This window comes from Salvelinus namaycush, chromosome 13 (genome assembly GCF_016432855.1).
Source record: "Salvelinus namaycush isolate Seneca chromosome 13, SaNama_1.0, whole genome shotgun sequence".
NCBI lineage: Eukaryota > Metazoa > Chordata > Actinopteri > Salmoniformes > Salmonidae > Salvelinus > Salvelinus namaycush.
In genome coordinates, this window is record NC_052319.1 from 13,660,279 (window position 1) to 13,666,195 (window position 5,917).

The window sequence follows — 5,917 nt, forward strand, 5'->3', positions numbered from 1 at the left end:
GAGTTTTTCCCCACAAAAGGGCTTTATTACAGACAGAAACACTTCTCAACACTCCTCTCCCTCCTCAGACGATCCCGCAGGTGAAGAAGCCAGATGTGGTGGTCCTGGGCAGTTGTGGTTACACGTGGCATGTGGTTGTGACGCTGGTTGGATGTACTCACAAATTCTCTAAAACGACATTGGAGGTGGCTTACGGTAGAGAAATTAACATTCAAATCGCTGGCAATAACTCTGTTGGACATTCCTGCGGTCTGCATTCCAATTGCATGCTCCCTTAAAACTTGAGACATCTGTGGCATTGTGTTGTGTGACAAAACTGCACATTTTAGAGTGGCCTTTTATTGTCCCGCGTACAAGGTGCACCCGTGTAAATGATCATGCTGTTTAATCAGCTTCTTGATATGCCACACCTGTCAGGTGGATTGATTATCTTGGCAAATGATAAATGCTCACTAACAGACATGTAAACAAATTTGTGCGCAAAATTTGACATCAATTAGCTTTTTATGTTTATTAAAAATTTCTGGGATCTTTTTTTTCAGCTCATGAAACACGGGACCTACACTTTAAATGTTGCGTTTATATTTTTGTTCAATATACTTTGTAGCCCACATTTACTCAAGTGTTTCTATTGTCTTGGTAGTTACCTGTATGTTTCCTCTTGACAAGGTAGCAGAATGAATATACAATAAGTGTACCATGTCTGTTTTTTGTAAAGTCCTATTTAAGTGTAGCAGGCAGATCATTTTCAATGTATAGGCTACATGATACATACCATACTATGTGTGCTCTACGGCCAAAATCATAGTATTTTGAAGCAGGAGCACATAGCAATGTATTAATTGCAACAACTAGACAGACAGCATATCAAAGAAGTGGTTAACCACCTGAGGTCACTGTCTTAGTGTCTAATTAACAGAACTGCAGTACTGGGGGGGGGGGGGGGGGGGGGGGTCCACGGCTGTGGAAGGTGAAGAAAGCACAGCCCAGTCTCTCCCCTGACTCCCGCCTCCTCCCTCGCTCACTGAGGCATGCACGCTCTGCTCTCCCTGTCTGTGGTGTTGCATATAACACTCAGAGACATTCCATTTGCATGCCGGCCCCATCAAGCTGGATGCACTCAGACTCATAATAAAAGGCATTGACCCCCTTAACCTTTATGAATTACAATTTGTGCCTGCAGCACGTCCTGTCAGAGGTCTCAGAAATGTGGGCACCTCAGCCGAGGGGTGTGTGCGTGTTGTTTTGCAGTTGTTAAGGAGAGGGGAAAAGGTTTTTACAGCTCCTCGCCGGAGCTCCTGACAAGCTGGGAGGAGGCGAGGCGCTCTGACAGCGGAGGCAGGCCAGAGAAGGAAGGACTGCAGGCAGCGCTGCTGGTGATGGCTCCATGCTAATCTCTAGCTCTGGATGCACAAATATACTGTATAGACCCACTGATACCTATAACAAGGCCATGGCTAAGAAGAAAGTGAACTGTAGTTTATCAGTGGTTTAAATACAAACCCTTACTGGCTACTGTCATCTTCCGTACCATCAAACTCATGTTCACCTTTAATGGCATGTTTACTATCTACTTGATCACGTGGAGGTTTTTTTCCTAGATGGCCTTCAAACAGCTGGTCCAATAACCCATGGCACTGTAGGAGGGGCCAGACAGCTCAGTGATACAGCTGGAAATCATCCTACAATATCCAATAGACAAGTTCTCTCAAAGAGAATGCAAAGATTTAAAGGACATTAGTATTCACAAAATATATTTTTCCCCCACAAATCCATAATAACACTGATCTTTGTGCTGCTGGTAAGCAGGGCCGTTGGAGTGAGGCAAGAAGTGCTGAGGCTTGCAGTATCATCATTCTTAATAGATCCTGACTTTATAGGCCTGTAACAACTCTACAAGCAGGCACCCTCTTGTACTGTGTCTATATGTTCTGAGAGGGAGCAGGGTAAGGCTGGTTTAACCTCATTCTGCTTGGAGGTTCTACATTTCGACACTGAAAGCATTTGCTCCAACTACATCAACAGAGAAGCTATAAAAATGGGCAAAGCTGAAAATAGAGCCAAGAGAAACAGCCACTTTTCAAGAACACATAATTAAAGGTGAAACATAAAAAGGACAAAAAGGTCTTAATTTCACACACTGCGCTCAGTTGCACACCATATAACTTAGATTAAGACAAAAGGGTCGCTCAGGGCCGGCACTGGGCATAAGCGGTTGCTTAGAGCACCCGGCAGCTCAGATATCATATTTGCATGGCATAAGTCAATTCAAAAGTTCTAGAATTTCATAAATTTCCAAACGTTTCTCTCCGCCCCATGGCCATATGTGTAGAATTGCAGGATATTAGCTGTAAAACTGCAAGTTCTTCTCTCCTTCCATGGTAAAAATGTATAGAATACATTTGTAGAATTGTATGAAATGTGTTATGAATTTACAAATGTTTCTCTCCACCCCATGGCAAAATGTGTAGAATTGCAGGAAATTAAACTTTCAAACTCTCAGCCATCAAGATGGGGGCCACTAAAATGTTTTGCCCACGAGTTGGGGGCCCTCCAGCCAAATCTCACTTAGAGCAGCTAAAAGGGTAGCTGTAAAATACTTGTCTGTGGAAAAAAGCAACCTTCATTATAATTGATTAATGAATACAAAATTATATTGTGGCTGGAATTAAAATGCTCAACATTCCAAATTCTCATTAAATCACAATTTTTTAAAAACCTTTATTTAACTTGGCAAGTCAGTTAAGAACAAATTCTTATTTACAATGACGGCCTACCCCGGCCAACTGTGTGCCGCCCTATGGGACTCCCAAACACAGCCAGATGTGATACAGCCCGGAATCAAACCAGGGACTGTAGTGACACCTCTTGCACTGAGATGCAGTGCCTTAGACCGCTGCGCCACTCGGGAGCCCCCTAACTTGATTTTCTTCAGAGCAGACTTTTAGTGTTGAGGGTGGATCGGCAGTGTAAAAGATGTAGAGGTCGTGGGGCAATCATGCATGTAATTGTAATCATGTAATCACCTACAGTATATTCTGAACAATATCAAATATAATTTAGGTAAAGAAAAAAACTACAGCAATAGATATACTCTCATAAAGATTAAAAACGAGCATTCCCTCCTCCCTCTTTCTCTCTCCATCAAAATAGTTCTGCTCAGCATCACAAGTGGCAGTCAGTGGCTTTATGTGAGGTAGCGTGGCTGACAGGGGCAGCCGTGCGATGATTGGTTTACAGATGTGCGCTTCCTCTGGTGTCTTCAAGGTCACTGAGATTTACAATCAAAGCGCTTATGGCTCTTTAATAACGGGCGTGTGAAGCTGATTAAAAAGCCAGGAGTTGTCCACCGTAATGGAATGTGCTTGACCCTTTTTGTTCACCACTTTGTGGTACCTGAACATATCTGCATATGACATCTAAGAAAGGCTCTGCACATGCAGTTTCACAAACAGACGGAACGAAGGGAGACGGTTCGAGCAGGCACACTGCAGGCATATGGAGAAGTGTGTTGATGGACAGACAATATGTGGTACAGGTTGAAGAAAGCTGCATTTAAAGATGTGCTTTCTTAGCAGTTTTGGGGGTAGTTAACATGCATTACTGTAAAGAGTCTGTACTCAAAATAGATCTCAAATATGGCTTGAATGTATTTAGACAGGATTGGGTTGGATTGGGATTGGGTGTAGTTAGTAGGAACATACAAATTTAAGCCATTGTCAGTGTGAGTGAGTCAAGTTGGAGTTCTCTATAAGCACAGGTTTTCTTAACATGCAGTGGCACTCATTCGGAACATTGTTGAATTTAAGAGGCGCATATGGTCGGAATTTATTGGGCTCAATTATATGGTTTTAAACTGGGATTAGCTTTTGAAGGACCCTCCATTATCAAATGCTTCCTTACGAAAACCTATTCACCATAGATCCCTGCAAATGTCTCCTAAGCACTGGTCTCAGATCAGGTGTCATATATGAGGCTCTCTCAAAATGTAGTGAACAAGCCCTTCCTGCCTTTAATGGGCTGACCTACAGCCCAGTTCATAGAGCTAATAAAAGTGGTCTGGTGGAGGTCTGAAGCTGCACAGTGTCAGTAGCAGATGCCAAACTCAGCAAGTTCCGGAATGCTCAATGAGTTGCTTTTATAGGCTCCATTAATAAGCATTAACTTTCTTTCCCAAGATATGAGAGCAAGCAAAAAGCCACAGCTGGCAGCATTTATTTATAACACATGACTCTCTCAGTGAGGTCGAGTCATGTTGTTTTGGCCATGACGAAATAATCTGGAAACCTACTCTTCAACAATCCTAATTAAGGCAGCATGAGGCCAATTTTGAAAAAGGCTATAAAAGTCCAAGCATTGGCCACCACATGAAACACACATTCATGTACGTCTTGGTCTGCCATCGCCCTCACTTGTTATGAGAAAAAGAAAGAAAAGGATGAGGAACATTCCAGGATATTGACTCAACAATGAAAAGCTCCACAACTGGCACAGTAGTATTCTCACAAATACATCCCTCTGGAAATTAAGTTTTAAAGAATCCATTAGCAAATGAAAAGGAACTACCATACAATAAAGTGCAATCCTAGAGACATAGCGGCCATGTTTTTCCCCACAAAAGGCTCACAACATCCACCACTAAAAAGGTGTGCAATAACAAAAATTCATGGACTGAAGAGAACTGTCTGTCTGTCTACCAACATATAAGTGCGTGTTACACATGCTTATATAAACATTTCTGTATTAGCCTACTATACAACACATAAACATCATCTTGCCTCCACGCCTCTCTTTCGACTGGGAGCCAGATCAGTTACTACAGAAACCCACACAATCTGGTCCCACTCCTCCTACACAATAAACCAAGCTGGCACAGAGCAAGCCGAATCAATCATGGTGCTTTATTAGCCTGTCACTAGTCTGCTTCCTGCAAGTGTGTTTACCCCGTCTATGGCCCCTCCGATTGTGGCTGTTCAATGTACATTAAGACAGACATAATTGAGATTGTGGGCGGCCCAAAGTGCAGGGCTCAACTCGTTGTCGTTAATCTGTCATATTGTCAGGAGTCACAGCGGCACTGACCAAGGGTGGCCCCACCTTCAAGGTATTGCTGATGACTCTGTTGTGCACCGCGGGGGGGGGGGGGGGCCTCACCTGCTTTAACATTATTGGTTGACCACCAAGGGAGAAGAGCTATTAGCTTCACTCTTCACTCAGTTTACTCAGACCTCTCAGTTCAACTCTCCAGTAGACACCTTAATCCCTTGACAAGTGGACTTTATTACTAACTTCTCACACATGACACCAAGTGTTCTAAAAACTCTGTCCCCTTTAGTCATTTTCGGGTGAATCTGTTCAGTATTCATGTTTCGATTTGGTACACATTAGGGGTTTTCTCATTAGATATTATGATTGCTCCTAATTAATTGCATGTTGCACATAATAAATGACTGTTTATAATCACAACAGGCACAATCAACACTGAAGATTGCAGCATGTAATGTGTAGGGGCAGGCGATGAATGTGAAGTTATCCCCCTCTGTGGGTTCAACCCCTCAAGTAACTTTCTTTTCAGATTGGGTTACTGATGGCAGTGTAGACATTTCCTTTCACTCTGTTTAAATGAAAGGCATGGAAAAGCATTTAAGCAATAACAAGATATAAATGAATGTAATCGTACTGCTGGAAAAGGTGCTTTTTACAATCACGCAACATATTAGAAATAATAGCCAAATCTCACAGAAGCGCCCGGGTTATTAATTGCATGCCAAATGGGACCTGTCTGTTCTGCTACGGAGATATCGTGGCGGCGAAAGATCACCAAAGAAAATTAAACCGCAATCAAAGTACATTTCTACCATCATAATTTCTGATTGTCAGAATCACCTTTCCTCATACAGCATCTAGCAGTGTAACA